General features: G+C 32.8%; 2 protein-coding genes across 4 annotated transcripts in view; one reads left to right on the forward strand and one right to left on the reverse strand.

The window, feature by feature from the left end:
• LOC147907791 (uncharacterized) overlaps positions 1 to 18,938 on the reverse strand; it is a 117,262-nt gene that overhangs the window by 46,001 nt on the left and 52,323 nt on the right. Inside the window, exon 3 of one of the 3 annotated variants that reach the window (XM_087411948.1) lies at positions 6,686 to 9,169. The exons of the other annotated variants lie outside the window; for them this stretch is intronic. The gene's annotated coding sequence lies outside the window, so the exon portion shown is untranslated. Of the gene's footprint in view, positions 1 to 6,685; positions 9,170 to 18,938 lie in introns of those variants that run through there. 3 annotated transcript variants of the gene reach the window in all.
• The window catches only part of LOC105145184 (uncharacterized), an 84,144-nt gene that overhangs the window by 17,249 nt on the left and 47,957 nt on the right, over positions 1 to 18,938 (forward strand). The gene's annotated exons all lie outside the window — the stretch shown is intronic.

An 18,938-nucleotide genomic window follows, 5' to 3' on the forward strand; every position in this document is an offset into this window, starting at 1 on the left:
GATATTAAATTGGACTTTTTATCCTTTAAAATTATAAATTTTAAAACTCTTACAAAATTTGAGTTGTAAAACCCTTACATAAATTTAATACTGGAAGGCAAAAATTAATTATTTGAATATCATCGTTGTTGCTTTTAATACTTAAAATAAGTAATTAATCACTATTATCTGATATTAAATTTTTGTAAGAGTTTTACAATGTCAACGTTTCTGACAAAGTCTCATGGCAGGATATTTTTAAATGCGTACTTGTGCGTGCAAAAATGTTGTTAAGTGATAAAATGTATATTCAACAGGCAAAGACAAAGCACTCTGTCGAGTGACGTTTTTATTTCCCGTGCCATTTGATACTCGTAGAAATACTCTGGGTGCGTCTGTGTCACTGATCAGCTTGATGGGCTCTTATATAATACGTATTGGATAAATGATCGATCGGTAGCTGTCGAGTGAATCGAGGCCAGGAAGATGCTGCGAATAAAAATGATAGTAAATGTTCCGTAAAACTTCTGATTAATCATCCCGAAAGCGAACATTCGTACGCACAGGAAGAACATAGAAATATAGGAACATAGAAATTCACGGAGATAATGCATTATGTATGGAAGAGAAATGAGGTTGATGTGAAATAAACACGACATTAAAAAAGCGAGAACTCTAACATTTGTTTAACTTTTACTACGAGACGATAACTTTTGATCAAATTTTCTAACAGCACGAAAACGAGAAAACGTAATACTTCTTTTCCTTTTTCTTTTTCTTCTTTCTCTACTTCGTCTTGATTGGCAATCTGGTTATCGTCGATTCCAATTTGTGTCTCGCTATAAGTATATATCTGTAACTAGAAATGTAAAGTTGTAAAGTAGAGTCGTCAGATGTATTTAATATAGTTAAATCTCTCTCTTCGAGTTTTGTAGCATTTTTCGATTTTTAATAAAATCATGTGGGACATTTGTATTTCTCATGTTAAAAATTCAGTTTAGATCACCTTTTCTTCCTCGAAATGAAAGAAGGAAAATCAAGCGGTGTTTTATCTGCTTTATGCGCGACATCAAAATTTCAGCAAAACTGGGCAATCCTATTGTTTTCCACCCCGTTAGATTTCATGAAGAATTGATGGGTCTCCTCTCAGATAAAAGTGGGATGAGTTAGAAGATGGTATTTCACATCGATTTCTGTGAGAGAGAGAGAGAAAAGGAGTAGGAAAAATCTTTTCTATACCTAATGAGAAGCTAAGTTAAAACGTCATGTTATTTCAAATATATTACATAATTAAATTATGTAATTTCAATGTCTCTTTAATTGAACAAATTAAATTACAAACTTTTGATAATTTTGATATAAATCTGAGAAATGTATATTTTCTCTCACTGTCGTGCGGATAAATTATGCGATTCATCATCTGCAAACGTATAATCCGCTTTTTTCCTCACACCATTGAAGCCACGTGGAAAAATCAGACGAGAGTCAATTCGCGACAAACATTCGATTCGACGACTCGATTCGATAGTACAGAAACGAGCTTGCGACTCGTCGCAAGACCTGCACTTCGTCCGGATCTCTCTAACGTAAGAAAGAAACTTTTTCAACGTTTTCCAGACAGCGGTTAACTTGCTGCTGTGACAGGGTAAGAAACGTCCCCTTTTTATCCCTAGCTCTCCATCGGGGTGCGACAGCGCAAAGCCCCTGCGATTCTTTCCCGATCGATCATGATCGACCCGGAAGTCCTACAGATGAACGGGCATTGCTTTTTGTTTCACCATCGTTTTAACACGCTCGTGCAAGCCATAAGGGAGAGAAAGAATGTGTGTTTTTTACATGTGTGTGTGAAAAAGAGCGTTTTATTATACCTTGGGGTAAAGTCCCTCGAAGCCATCCAGCATCATGATGCATGTAGGTACATATGGATGTACAATATGAAATTTTTACGTAGATAAAAGTAATTATACGATTACAGAATTAAAAAATTTAATCGAATAATATATGATTATACTTCCGCAGATAGAAAGAACGTTTATTGTTAGTAATGAGATTGATATCAATCGATTTTTGAGAAATCAATTTTATCAAGAATTAAAAAATATTAAAAATCTTTGATAATTGGATATATTTAATTATTTAAGTATTAAATTTAGTGTTTAATTATAGTAATTTAAATCTTTGTCGGCTTTATTGGACTTTAACCTTTAGAGGACGGGATCTATTTTTTAAATCTTCTCAAGATGTTATATAATTCATTATTTCATTGTATTCCTTGCCTCAAAATATGACACTGTTCAGATAATTACAGTAATTTTTTATTGTTGATTGTAAATTGTAAATTCTAATACATACATTTAAATCTGTAAAAAATAAATACACTCGAAATTCTGTGAGCAAAAACTCATTGTTATAGCTTTATAAATATATAAGAATTTTTTCAAATTTTTATACTGTTTGGTACAATATAAAAATCTGCACTGAAATTCAAAGATTACTTAAGAATAAAAATTTCACATTGTCGATGATGGGGAATTGAAAATATTCAACTTAATTTCAAAGCTTTCTAAAACTTCTTAATTTACATTCCTAATTTACATTTGTAGGATCTAAATCCGTTAATATAATCCAAAATATTCAGCATTAAATATGTACCGGTAACTTTTTGCTAAGAAAAAAATGTTACTCAGCTTATATAATAATATTGTAATATATTATTTTACTAGTATCTTCGCTTAGTCAAGTTAAAAGGCTTTTCAAATATAACTCCGTGCAGAGTTACGTTTGAAATATCTTTTAGCTTCAAAGAGAAAAGACGCGACTGCAGTCAAAATCGTTAGAAGACAGGAGAACAGATACGACAGAGAAAGATCACGAGAATCAAAATGCGCGCATGCTTGGGAATCTTTCTCTCTGAAAGCACACGGGTGGCATTAATAAAGCGGTCGTAAGCGCATAATATACGTAAGCTGCCTTCGTCGTTTTCGCTCGCGGTTGCATTTCAAGATTACATCCTCGAGACAACTTCTCTCAGTGGTGGGATATCCAAGGTACAAGGTTCATAAGAAATTTCGGCGTGACTTTCTGTGCCGTGCTCTCGGTGACCGAAACCCGAGCTTTCTCTCATGTTGTAGCTGTTCAAGATTCCGTGACAACGGCGAAAACGAGAACGTTCTAGCACGAGAACGGGGGAAATATTCCCTGAGACCACACTTGTGACATCCCCGACCTGACGTCGCGACAACGTGAGCTCGCAGATGCGCCGCGATCGCTATTTCATATGCACACGCCTGCTCCAGAATGTGCACTTGTGCAATGTTTTAATAGAACGAACAGAAAACGAACACGTGAAACGATCGAATACATTTTTGCGCCGTGCAAGCTCTTTTCGGAGACGGATGTAAAAATCTTGTCGGTGCAGCGTTTTTCCAGGAAATTTTCCAGTGAAAAAGTACGCTTTCTAATTTTTGAAAATTTCAATTTCCTTGCATTAAAAGGAGAGAACTTTATTTCAAAAGAGGAAATCTCTTCTCGAGAATCTTACAAATTACGAATTCTAAATCTACGAAAGTTAAATCCCTAAACTCGAAGTTCGCATGTAAGATGTAGATACCGCTGTACTGCCGTACATTTGTGAAACGTCTATTCTCTATAACATTCGAATTTGAAGAAACTTTGCCCATATTTGCCCGTCATTGTATAGAGGCGAAGGAATATGCTTCTCTGCGACAGACAGGGTGCTGAGCCTCGTTTGTATTCAAGATTCGCGTAGTCTGACCCGAAAAACAAAGCGAATAAGTCAACGGCCATATTTTCTTGAAGCTGAGACATGCCATCGTGACACACGTCTTATCAAAAAAAGAAATGAGTACTTTCACCAATCGCTCAGAGAAGATTTCAGCTAGATAATGTCGCATATAATAACAACATTAATATATAAAAGCAACACTTTATATATTTATAAAATGCTGTTTTAAATCGCTTTTTGTCCGTTGAAAGCATACTCGCAACTCTTTCATCTACATCAAAATATGCTTGTACTTCCGAAAATCAATAATTCAGTAATATCATCATAATTATGACACAATTCAGTAATATTATATTTATTGAACCTGTAACGTCTAATTATGTTATTACAGGCTCGATAAATTTCGTTGAATCGACACAACTTTGAGAATAGAAACGCGTAATAGAATTTTGAGAATAGAAGTGTACAAGATGTAGAAATAAAAATGTTAAACTATTGAAACTATTGAAACTTGCGCTGACTGCAGACTCTTTTCTACGCGCTACATACTTGAGAAAGAAAAGACGTCTCGCACACTCATGCACTTTTTTTCCGCACCACCAGTGTGTTTCGAGGGACGCTTCTCTTGATAGAAATTGTCAACTGATGGAACGCGACGACGGTAAATGCGATGACGGTGAAATGAATTTGTCAATCGTAATGTGCGTACCCGTGGAATACAATATGAAGCATATACGTACGTAATAGAAAGTACAGACTTTATTTGAAAGATATTATCATGCTGGATATCGCGAGAGAGCTTCCTCTCCACGGTTAAATTTATACTCGGCGACAATGCAATAGCTTCCGCGTCCCACGGACTTTGTATACAGCATAGATTTAGTTAAAAAAGTTCAACGGCAGATACTTCCGCGAGCAAACAAAATACAGTGGCTCGCGAAAGTTTATAGATATACTGGCGTTCAAATACTTTCACGAACCACTGTATTATTGCGCAGGGACGATGTCCCGAAACGAACTGTTGTGCAATCTAAATTCTGCACTGCTCATGACGATAAAATAATAAGTCTTCAAAGATACCAGGATTTACGGGTTATCGCCGTGTTTTTATCCATAAACTTTTCTGTTCACTTATCAGTGATACTGTATCAGTGAAACGCTCCTCGCTCTGATGAACTGAACAGTTCGCGAAACGTTGGCATTAGCGATGGATAAAAACAAGGAAGTTTTGCGATAATCCGAAAACCTTCTGGTATCTTTGAAGATAATATCCGTGAAAACCTAAAAAAAAACGTTATCAAATAATAATTCTGATAATATCTATGAAATATTATATTATTTTGTGATTTATAACGAGGAAAGGTGTTAACAAAGTTAACAACAAAATAACTTTTACACGGACACAGACAAAAGATAATATAATAAAAACCATACATAAAAGAATAAAGGTTTTGAAGAAATAAATCAAATAATTACAATAAAAAGCTCAGAGAAAAACAAATAATATAATAAAATAATATAATATATGTAATATAATAAAATGTAATATAATAATAAAATATATAATAAATTATAGATATTAGTTGATGCGATGCAATAAATACTCCTCATACAAACACAACACATGTTAATCGAAACTACCGAGAGCTTAATTATTTGACCAGCGTACCTATATGTAATAATAAAAATGTTACTTTTAGAAAGTTTTAAAAAACAAAGCAGGCAAAAGATAATATAATAAAAACCCTATATAAAAGAGAATAAAGGTTTTAAAGAAATAAATCAAATAATTACAATAAACGCTCAGAAGAACTCCAATAATATAATAAAATAATGTAATAAAACATAATAAAAATACAATAATAAAATATATAATAGATTGTAAGTATTAGTCAATGCGATACAATCCTCCTCACACACACACAAACTCAATACATATTAATCGAAACTATCGAGAATTTAATTATTTGACTAGCGCACGTGTTCATACTAATAACGGAGTCAACGCATACACGCGCGTGTATATGGTGCAGATAAACAACCAAGTTGAATAATTCCATGCAAGAATAATTCCATAAGTTTGAAAAACCCGCGCTGAGAAAATGCATTCGCGGATACATTTGGAAAAAGCAGCGAGCTTTTAACAGCGGATTCGCTGTCGTTTCGAGTCCTCGAAGTTGCTACGCGTGATTTTTCGCTCGACTACGTCATCGATCAACGTCAAAAACGAGACTTTCGTGCGACACGCTGAATCTTTCCCATTTCGAAGATGCCCGAGATTGAGCGTAACTTGAGAAAGCGACACGCACCGACGTGTAGTACCTCAGGACGAATTTCTCAATAGGATTCTAAAAAATTTTTCCTTATGATAGAATTCTAAAAAAATTAAATCTTTTTTTTTAGCACTCGGAGTTTTATTCCAGGAAATAAGGAGCTATTCTTGCCGCGGTTTTGTCGCGAGTCACGAACCATCTCCTTCGCGACGTATCCTAAAATCATCGCTGGGCGCGTTTTTCTCTTATGACTTTAATCCAATCTGCATGCATCAGCCTGCGATACATAACACGATACGTACCTCGCGAAATTCCATGTACTTCTATATACACGATGTCTCACGATATACGTTATCCTCTTTATTACTCGAATGGGTGTATACATCGGCATGCACGAACGCATATAACGCCGAGTTAGCGTTTACGCATCAATGCGCCGATATCGAAATCTGAATAGCTCAAGGAAGTTTGAAGGAATCAACCAATTAATACTGATAGTAAAACAAAGCAAGCGAGAAACTTGTTCAACAGTTGAAGCTGAAAATCGTAAAAAAGAGCAAATTAAATTGTTATTCAATTAATATTTATAATTTATTAATTTTATTAGTTATTTAATTTATCAAAGTCAATTGATTACTTCTTCTTCTTATCATTTTAATGTTAATAATTTTTTTATTGTTTTCAAATATTTCGTAGCTTCGTATGAAAAAAAAATACAAGAGGAAAAAGAGAGAGGACAGAAGGAAAGAGAGGAGAGAGGAGAGAGAGAGAGAGAGAGAGAGAGAGAGAGAAAGAGAGAGAGAGATCGCAATTTCATATTTTTGCATCGAGTTTTAGTTTACTAGCAAATTCCTGCCTAATATCGTAAACCTAGAAATTTTAAAAGTATTACCTATTTTCTTCACACGATTTTAAAAACGCTCATAAACAATATTCGATGATACATAAAAAATATATTTCGTTCATTCAAAAAGAATGTCGAAGATATTTCTTTTTTTGATTTTTTTCATGAATCATATTAATTTATAGCTGTTTGTAAATATAAACTCAATATGTGCTTCGTTCTATTTAAATATAAATTAAACAATTTAAATTTACTGCAAAAATATCAATTCTATTTAACGAAAAAAAAAAAAAATTGAAAACATTTTATTGCACTATCCGATATTTGTAGTACATGATGTTTAAATTGTTTCATTCTATGTTATGATATTTAAAAATACTTTCTCTCCTCTTATCCTTTAGTAATGTTGTCAGCATAAAATTTTTCTCGTCGATGATAACTTTCGACCATTTCAACTGGCAATAACGACGACGGAATTTCATAAACGATCGCGTAATTGAAGTGCATTACTGTTGCATGAATAACGAACGCTGCGCGCAACCAAAATACACTATCGTAAAATGGATAATAGACGGTGGTGCATACAGTTTAGCTTTGTAAAGAGAATATGTGATTTATTTTCATCGGAATTTTCTGCAGATCTCTTTTAAGTGAATATTGAATGTGTTATTAACTCGAGGTGCAAGCATATTACATCGAACTGATAATAAATCCTATTTAATTTTACTTTATAAACTGATAATAAATCCTATTTAATTTTACAAGAAATTGTGTGTGCTATAATTTTCATTATTAAGATCTAAATTAGATAATTTAATTATAATATTATTAGATAATTTAATTATAGTAGAAATTATAATATATTGAGAGTTTCAAATCTCTTGATTGGTATTTTAATTACAAATTCCTTGATTAGATTAATTTGAGCGTAGTCGTCTTTAGTAATTATATGTTACAATCATAGCAGCGTTTCGCAGAGTTCGCAATGTTCTATGTTCTGTCTTGTTAATTGAAATTAACTAAAATGTAAATACTATTTATATTGTTTATTTGCTGCAAAATATTGTGGAGTAATATCTTTTGTTATCTGTCGTGTGAAAAAGGAATCGAATAATTCTCATCTCATGTACCGATACTTATGAGAGTACTTTAATTTCTTGGCAACTTTGAAAATTGAGAGTCGCCAGAAGGAAATTTAGACGAAAGTGATTTAATCACGACGGCCACAACTTAAATGGGTTTTCCTTATCACGGGCGCAACTTTTACGACATCGGCAATTTAAGTAAAGTAACTAATAGTGATACAGCGTTTCATAAACCAACATGCAAATGGAGTGCATTTACAACGCGGTGAAACTTAGAATAATGAACGCGGCTGACAGAAGTACAATATCGCGGAACAGATAATAGACGATCGCATTAAGCTCAACATGCCATAATATTCTTTTGTCTGCTTCTGAAATTTTTGTAGTTCATCATCTCAAACGCAATTATAAATATACATATTAAATATACGTATTAAATTTTCGAGTCAGTAAATTAAAATTAAATATTTCGTATAAATAAAATATAAATTATCACGCATACTAATAATAAATTTTAATTTTAATTTAATCGTTAATAATAATCATTAGAAATATATTGCAAGTTTTTTTTTGTTGGCAGCTTTCATTTGTTTTTTTTTTCACAAATATTTTTATCGTACGTACAAAATTTCTAGTCATTATTATTCACTATTTCATGATGACGTCGAAATTTTCCCGTCGTAATCTGTTCGACAAACGGTACCCCTCGCCGCCCGTGCCAAATAACTGTTGCTAAATTACATGGCAACAAATTTCGGCCTTCTTTTTTCATCGATTCTCCGATACATGCAGCGCGGCCTGTGAAACACGTAATTACTGTTGATAATTTAATGGCGTGCACGCTATTAGTGCCAGGCGGTACGCTGTTAAGCAAATCATGATGTGTGAACAACCAGCCGTCTGTCAGTTGATTTGTTGAAAGCGCAAATTGTTCAATCATGCCGTTTACAAAATTCATTAAAGGAGCAAATGTAATCAGATTTAGGATCGCTATTCTTTTTCAGTCGGCCTTTTAGCTGGCTGTGATGGCGCGGTGGCTCGTTTCTGTTTCATTACTCACGTACGACTGTCCGATAAGGCCTGACCCATAAAATGCATCAACCGACACGGTAGATTGGATTCATCACTAAAACTGTCTTCGTGAAAGGATAACGTCAATGTACGTGAAGGGCGATGTGATCAAGATTTTCCGTTACGTCTACATCTTGTTTTTTGCAAAAAGGATTTATCCCTGACTGAAAGGCTGAAAAAAATACTAAATCCAATTAGGTTTGCTCCTTACGGAGTTTCTTCGGAAAAGAACTTAATTTTAAAACGCAATGATTTATTTAACTCATTTAGAAAAATAAGTTTATGTGATAAGAGATAAGACGAAGATAAAAAATAAAAACAGCAGATTAATTCAAAAAGAGAGAGAGAGAGTTCAAATATTATATACCTATAATAATTATTATACATGATTAAAGGAATAAGTAAATTCTACATTTGTAGAGATTATATTACGGCAACAGACATTATATGTAATCAAACATTTTATTATTTTGCAATTAATAAAAATTAGAACGTACCAGATTTTATATTTGATTTAGTTGTGTGTGAGATTTCATGATAATTTATAAAAAATGTTTTTTATTGTCTTTTTGTATTATAATATGTTATGTACTGTCTTCAATCATATTTAGGGTGTTCTAAAATTCGCAATTTAATACTACAGCAAGAAAATTCTCGAAAAATTAAATAAAAAGTTATTTGTAAATTTTTACTTAAATAGTAATTTTTTAGATAATAAGAGTTTCAATATGGTAGTAATTGATCGTATTAAAAGTCTTATCTCAAAAATATTTAAAGTAAATTTAACCCCTTATATTTCCAAACCACTGCTTAAAATAAAAAATAAATTTTTTTCTTAATTTTTGAAGTACTTTTTGTTATAAATATTTTGATGCGCGAATTTTGGGACACTCTGTTTTAATCTTATACCGTATTTTACATTATAATGTCTTGTAGTAGTTTCGCATTCTGCCTTGCAAATGCGAATTTACTATTTTGCAATATGCTTTTGCAATCGAGAAATGCGCCGCGCGCATAAAATGCAAACGCGCGCTTTCCGTAAGAGAAAGAAATGGAAAAAATATGCATTGCAGAAAGCAGTGCGTGATGACGCATGCAAAGGAAAGTTGAGACGACAAAAAGCTGCGAGCTTGAACACAAATTAAAAAATCCTGTTCGCATGGAGTCTTGGGAACTGTCCATTATGCGTTAGAGAGGTACAATGGGAGAGAGGGTCACATCGAACGCATGTGGTATCCGCATATTGTACTTGCATAATCGAGCAAACCTGCGGGTCACCAGGGTGCAAGAATGGAAATGCGTTTGGGCGGAGCAATCATTATGCGAAGCCCCATGATACAAGTATCTTAATAATATACTAGTTTACATTGTGCTCGAAACAATTAATTTCGATCTAACAGGAATAATCGATTGCTCTCAATGTCCTTTGATAGTCCTTCCGTTGTCTATACATTTCATAGACGGCGTTCACACTGAAATGGACGCGTATGAATTTTTCACACATTGCACGCGCATAAGGGGACATCATCGTGACACATTTTAAATATTCAAATGTAAAGTAATGGTACGTTACTCATGCTAACTTGTTTCGACGGCCCGTCAGATACACGCTTCCGAAGTTTGACACCGCTCGATCGTACATCGTGGGTACATCATGAATAATACAAGCATGTACCCGATTGAAATCTATAAAACCAATTTTGTCGCTACACAGATTTAATTTGCAGACGCTGCGTCTATCAGGATAAGTAATGAGCACGTGTATGTTCTTAAATCATTAGGTTTTATATTATTATTTACTTTTTCTCGTAATTTCTTTACTTAACGACGCGTGTCTTTTATGGAACAAATTGAACGAATTAAATTATAGAGAACCTGTATGCCTGCGATAAAAATAAAATACATTGGCTGAGCCGTATATGCTTTATAGACGTTGATAGAAGTTTTAATAGAAAAAAAACTTCCTGCATAGGGATTATCAGGCAAATTTGCATATCATAATTGAAAGGGCAGCCCTAGATAGAAGCGAAATATACATAATATGTACATATGATATTATAATGATATAAAATCATTATCGATTTTAAAATCCAATATCATTGAAGGCAATATTGGTTTAGTACTGCGTGTGAACAAATCATATATCATTTAATTAATAAATAAATACGTTCATGACTCAATATCCGATTCAATAACGAATCCTACAAATTAATTGTCCAACTAATTGTGAAACTAATGTTTCTTTCCATTAGAAACAGAATTCATGGATTATTTTATATTCTCTAAAAAAAATTTTTTTAAATATTATTTTTTCATATAGTTAGTAATTTTCAGTGTTAAAATATATCTTTATAAATAAAATTTGAAATAAAAATATAGTTAACGCAATGTTTTGAAATTATTTGAAGAATAATATTTCGTTATTTATTATAAATTTTGATGTTCGATTTGCGCAAATTTGTTTAAATTAAAAACAGTTGATGGAAAATAATACAATGTTTATGAACACGACTGAATTTTCATAAAAATAGTGTCCCTTTTAGTTTCTTCATGTCCATAAAGCTACGGAAAATTTGTATGAAATATTTATGCTTTTAATTCATCACATCGTTGTAACGTTATTCTGTATTCATGTCGTAATGAAGCGCCATACATTTCGAATATTGAAAAAAATGTGCACATTTTAAGAACGCAGTAAAAATTTTATACGTCAGTGAAGCGACCGTGTAATAAATATCCATTTGCATGGAAAAAGCCTTGCAATTGACGGAAGCGCTAATGGCTAATGTGAAGGACTATTTTCTGCACGATGTCACATACGGGGACAGATTTAATTGTACGATCGAGCAACGTGGTGGATTTTCGAACGTAGTGATCTGCATTCCCGATTTAGATGATGTTAATGCTCCACTAATCCGCATCGACTGTGATTTGCGCATTGAATCGGATGTAAATGCATCTGTCCATTCGCACACGGATAATATTGCACCGCAACAAAGATAATCTATCTTCGTAATATCATGTTGTGATTTTTGACGAAATGCCATAGCAGATTTACTGAAAAATCCTTACGAAGGCTCGATGCTTTTCTTTCACGTTTCCATTCGCGAGAGGAAATATTATAAGGGATATCACAACAATGGAAAATCTATCGCACAACATAATTCCTAAAGAGTTCAAGAGATCGTGTACCGCATCGATTTACGAGAGCCTCAATTTTCCCTTAAGAGCTTTCTTGCGCGGCCTCTTGATCCACGCTTGTAGGCACTCTACATCGCTTGCAGGCGGTCGGCAAATAAAAAAGCGATTACGAAATATCCACCGCAAAAAGTGCCTCATAACTAACTCTCCCATAGACCGTAAATAAAGCTGGCGTAACTTCTCGCTCCAGTGCAGCCACGACCGCGAAAAGATTATAGAGAGGCGTAAACCTCAATCGCAATTGCACGTCCATGAAACGATATTCGGAAAAGAAGACTGGAATGTTCCTTGAAACAGCACATCATTTCTACGATTAACAAATTTCAACCTCAAAGACAACAAAGAGTAACATTAGGAAACACTACACGTATTAAATAGTATCACCTTTGACTATCACTAAAAGCCGTTCAAATCTCTGTCAAGTAATTTAGATCAAATTTACTCGATAGAAATTAATTATTAAATACGTATTTACTTTTTTTTCTATAAATAAAATTAATGAAGAAATATCGGGTTTTCAACTGTTTTGTGAGCAGCTCTAATATTACTCTACTGGGATTCACTTACTTTAAAAAGCGTTTTATACATATATATATATAAGAAGAAGTAGTCTCTTTATTGTAAGATTTTTTACTGTATTCTGAAGAGGACTCAATTACGTAGCCGAAACATGTCAAGAAACAATTTATACAAACTTATGAGGCTGGACATCATCTATATATTTTTTTCTATTATTCAATTCTATACTCTAAATTTTTTGCAGAAATCTCATTTCAAGAGAGTGAAAATGCAACCACCCTTGAAAAAAAGTAAAAATATTTCACTTTTTGAAAAAAAAATGATGGTCTTCATTCTTTTTAAAGTGAACTCTTACTTTTTTGAGACTTCATTTCTTTGAAGTGAAAATTCACTCTAAAAACAGTCCCTCTTTTTCAATAAGTGAAGTATTTTCACTTTTTTTTCAAGATTGTATTTTCACTTTCTTGGAGTGAGATTTCACTGTAAGAAATTTAGAGTGTATATTTTCTTTATTAATTTTCATCTCTTTTCTATCTTTTTTCATGCTATATATAAATACTAGCCACGGAAATATCGATTCTGGCAAAATTCACACGTGAATATGATAATATACGATAAATTTTCTATTTGAAAAAGAAGAAAACTAAAATCTAGAAATGCCAGGCGATCTCTCGTTACTTGGTGTTATGTTGATAATCGCATTTTTCATCGATAGCCTAGAGCTTAAGAGTTCACGGTAGAGTCTCGTTCCTCCCTCGCGCGATTTGCATACGAGAATGCATTCGAGATATACGTCATCCACTGGGTAAAACATTCCCGTGGATGAACAAGGGACGAGAAGGGTTGAGCGCGAGAATCTGGCGTGAAAAAGACCCGCGTACAAAAGGGATCGCGAAACGGCTCGGCCGTGAACGGAAGTGCATTCTATATTGTGACGTCGGACAGAAGAGGAGCTTGCGAAAAAGCCGGGATAAATTCGTATATGTAGGTGCATCAACGACCGATGCGGGACGCTTGGAGGGAAGTTCACGCGAGAGGGAAGGAGTATCGATTGCGTTCTTGTATTCTTTTTCTTTTTTTTTTTTTAACTGGCTCCCTTTCAACGTCACCGCCGCTTTAGTTAATAAACGGCGAACTTCGAGAGTCAGAATCATTTATGCGACATGTGCATGCGCGAGTTTTGACTGCACTCAGATTAAATCGATGAAGGTGTATAGTCAGTGCTAGAATTCAGACATCTCACGTCTTATAATTTTCGCGGATTTATTCCCCTGTAAACGATGGTCGATAATAATAATTAATGGAATATTAATATAACACTTTTCTATCTATTTCCTGATTGCAGTAAATATGTTTAAAGCTAATGATTTTGAATTCACCAGCTTTTGCTTCTATGTTCAAAAATTTGTTAAAAATATTTTCCGATATGATAAATATTTCTCTGCTTTGTAAAATATATCTATACGTGAAAATAAACATCAAATTGAAGCAATTAAATATATTTTATAATAGCAATAATTTTTTTTGAAAAAAGATCTCTATATATCAATACCTAAATATATATTGATAATTGTAACAAAATATGTTAATGATTAACTTATTCATCATAAAAACTACGCTTATTATGTTAAAAAATTTCAATTTTTGCGTAAAAGTCTATTCTAGTTAAAATTTTTTCGCAACTTTAAATTATCTAATTATAGTTAGTTGCATTGCTCTTATGTACAATGTGCAAAAATTTGAACACTAATTGAAGGGTTCTTGAAAACTGTAGCCAATCAAATTTTGCTCGAATTGAATTACATTTTGAAAAAATTATAAAGTGACGTAGGTATTAAAATATATAACTTGATTATATAAACGTCTATTAATATGCAATATTATTCATGCTAATTTTATACAGATATTTCAAAATTTTTACATCACGCTTTTTATGTTCTTCCTTCTTTAAATTTCAGAAAATTCATGGAGTGAAAGTAACGCTTATGCCTTTATAATTTAACATGAAATGTGTTAAAATAAAAAAACCGATTATAGGGAGTAATTGTATCGACGAACAAAACATTATTACGGTTAGGCTAAACTGCCTGTTACATGGCCGTTCATTTGATCGTACAAAGGGTGCAAGAAAATGAAACCCGCGTGACCTACATACCCGACATACATGGCTTTCGTACTCGTGTCACGTGTGCATCTGTATTGGGGATGTATTTTTATCGATTAGAATTTTCTTCTCCGTATTTTCTTCCCCGAATATTTATTTCAGAATAACCACTACGCAGATAACTTCGATCCGAACGTAATAATTGCTGTCGGTAGCAGACTGTTGCGCAAATAAAAACAGAAATTTTTAATATTTCTTCTATTTTTTAAATCCAGGCAAGTGAGTATAAAAGTGAATTTCAGCTTTCGACTGTCCTGCTTTATTTATGTTTAACACATATGGATCTAATTTTTGTTCTTATTATTCTTTAATTACCTTATATTTTGCTTCTGCTTTTCCTCAAATATTTATTGCAATATCGCTTGCAGGAACATGTGTGTACCTAGGTGTACATACATGATGAATAAGTATATATGAATATCCGCAATATATTGAGCTCGGATCCGTGAGTTCGCTAAGCCCGAATGACTATGCGGATCCAGTCATCTCTGCGGGAATTTTCAATTTATAGATATCTATTTTAGAAACATCCTTTGCTTTTGCTCTTCAATATTTATTGAAAAAGGGAAAAGCTTTATACATCAGTTACTATTTTTTTAATTTCAAGTCACTTCAATCTCTAATCTCGTATCGTTTTATTTGTCGCAGACTGTACTAAACTGTACGATGTGTTGCTAGATAGTAACTTCATACGCGATAGAATCTGGAAATCGTGCATCCGTGCAGTTACATTATGGACCGTACCGTGATTTCCCTAATGCTATATTGTAGTATGGGACTACATTCGTGGAATACGCGACTTAGTGTCTGGTGTTTGTCAGGGATAATTGCACATCAGACATCGCATATGTAGTTAAATCATTACATCATATGGAATGTTGCTCGCAGATGAAGGGAAATGTACACAGTCCGGAAGTAAAAAGTTAAAATTTAATTAAGGACAATGAAGTAAAATTAACGCAATTTAATAGTACATTATTGTCATTAGATGAACGAATATTGACGAAGAGTAAGAGATATAATATTCAAGGAAAAGATACACGGAAAGAACAGTTTTATAAAGTATCTAAAAATTTAACTGAGTAATAAGTCTGGATCATCAAAATAATTATGTAGGAAACTCAAATATGATGAGCAATGGTGTAAAAAATATTTGTAGTGTAGCTATCAATTTGTAAATATCCTGTATAATTCTTTTGATAGTCTTAATTATCTCTATTAATCATTTTCTAGTTTATATTTAACAAAACTTCTAGATATTTCAGCAAAACTATTCTTTCTGTACGAGCGAGTAAGTAAATGAGAGAGAGAGAGAGAGAGAGAGAGAGAGAGAGAGAGAGAGAGAGAGAGAGATTGGATATTAATTACACATTAACACACGATTATAATGCTTAATTATCTGATACTAGCCTGCATGTAGCTGCATGTGATAGCAGGATAATAACTTCAGCAGGTATTCAGGAAACTAAACTTCAATGTAGCCGCAACATCGAAGTACGCGCCGGACTAACGTAATAAGTATGGGATGTAATGTGATTACAATTGTCCTTTAAATATGTTACTTTACGTAATAAAATCGGTTTTGATAAATATATGAGAATATTAAGGAAAAAGAGTTATCGTAGTTATCGCTATAATTCTGAGATACTCGTATATGGTTCTGGTTTAATTTATAGATCGTGTAGGAAATATGTCAAGGCTCCATTAGCAAATTAGATTCTCCGGGGCTTAATTAATATAACGAATATATCTACAAAGTAGGTAATTGCTGAATGGGAATTATATTCTGCAATAGGTAAATAATATAGATTGTTTCACTTCATCCAAGTAAAATCGAATTTATTGGAGGATTATGTAGGTGGTTATGTAGGTGCTCCAGCAAGCCACGTCGTAAATTCGACGGACGCATAAATTGGAGATAAAAATAGCCTGCAGGCATCGATTACATAATGATTTCCTGCCTATGGGAAAACGTTGCATCGCGACCGATGCAGTTACAGCATTTTAAGGTCATTCAGTTCACTAGAAATGAGATTGATGGATACATATGTATGTATGTATGTATGAAAAGCAGAGAGATGTAAATTTGAATATATTTCTCTTCAAAAGAATTTTGCAAAAGAGAGAAAGAAAAAGATAGAGAAATAATAATTCTATTAGATTAAATTAAATAAATAAAAATAAAATTAAACAAATAAATAAAATATATATAAATTTAATCGAGAAATTTGTAAAATTTTTGATAGCAATTTTTAAATAATTTACAGACATTTAATAATTTTATATGTAAGATTCATAACTACTCTTGTTTTTTGATAAATTCTCTGGTTAACAATTCAAAGTTAATTTTTATTTAGTAAAAACCCGAAAGAGATTATAGTTTGTTGTAACTATTCAGTTTTTGCATCTTTTATGATATTTTATTTTAAAGCAAAAATTTGTTAGAGTAAACTTTTTATTTAAAATCAACTGAAAAATGTGTTTTTTAAAATCTGATTCTCTATGCGGAGAGAACGATTTTGCTGAAATATCTAAAAATTTAACTGGATGCAGAAAAATTATTTTGTTGGATTATTAAAATAATTACACAATAATCTCAAGTATGATGAGTAGTGCTGCAAAAAGTTTTAACATTCTCTCAATCATAATTATTTTAATGGTTCAACAAAATTATTTTTATAAATCTGTTCCTAGTTAAATTTTTACTTTGGCAAAATTGTCCTTTCCGAGTATAGTTTCACGACAAACTTTTTTTCACTCGTAACTCGAAGAACATTAATACATAAAAAAAAGTCGACTTATAGACTCGAAAGATAGGCAAAAGATTGTTTCGTTGAAAAATTATTTAATGATTTTAAGTACCTATACGATTTGACCTCGAGTTCGTCTTTTTGCGAACGAAAACTCGTACGCTCTTCGATCTTATCGTTTTTAGTCTACCTGCGATACGAGTTTGATCGCATCTCTACAGTGTGCGCCCTAATGTAGATATACGTCACCGACAGACAAGGACTCGCGTGCCATGACCTACATTCGGCGCCTCCCAAGTCCGCCCCGATTCCCTTCCGCAAATGTAATCGCCAACATTACCGGCGTTGCACGTGACTATAACGTTGTGTATTGCGGCGCGTTTAGGTCACAACGCGATTACATGCGATGTACCGAGGAAAATCTCCGATGATTGTATCTCGGCTTGGATGTTCCACGAATGAACGCTCGCGACGCGTATTAATTCGGCATTACGTACAACCTTTTCCTTCTTTTAAACAGTTATAACGAGAGTGTGTAAAAAATTCAAAAGAAAAAAAAAATGTATAAAGAGTTTTCCTTCTCGTTGCGGCAATTTTTTTTTAACTTGCGTCTTTATTGTAGTACATTTTGTCGACAGAAACATGTTAAAATATAAAAGTAAATCTTGTTTTCAAAATGTGCAGCACAAAGAGAAAAGTTTACAAGAATACGCGTTTGTATAATTCCATTTGCTTGCTATGAACATGGAAAATGGCATGCTTTCTTGCCTATATTATTCCGACAATTCTGATGAAATTATACCGTCGGACGGACTGTAATGTTAATTTGCGTTTCTATTTTAAATTTTTGCTCTCGCGTCACATGCAAATAGAGTGCATTCAACTGCCCGTATTATGTCGGAATAACATTTCTTCGTGAGGTAACTAAATATTATTATGTATATAAATATATATATATATTATTATAATAAGTAATAATATTTATAATTATTATATATATATATATATAATACATACAATAATATATAATCAGCGACAAATTGAAAAATGTTACTGTGAAAGCTCATAAAAGATTTTGAACTATTTGCGTTTTAATTTGACAAAGTTAGCATGATATTAAATACTTCGTTTTATTTCATTTATATTATATTAGTGCTATCTTGTCTCATCTTGCAATCATGTTTTATCAAAAATGGAATATCTGTGATTATTATATTATTAGGTGTTGGAATTAATTCGTAGCGTTTTTTAATGAAAGAATGTTATTTATTTCACATGAGCATTAAAAAATACATTAATGAAAGTAC

The sequence above is a fragment of the Acromyrmex echinatior genome, chromosome 12 (assembly GCF_024713525.1).
Source record: "Acromyrmex echinatior isolate Ae372 chromosome 12, ASM2471352v2, whole genome shotgun sequence".
Lineage (NCBI taxonomy): Eukaryota > Metazoa > Arthropoda > Insecta > Hymenoptera > Formicidae > Acromyrmex > Acromyrmex echinatior.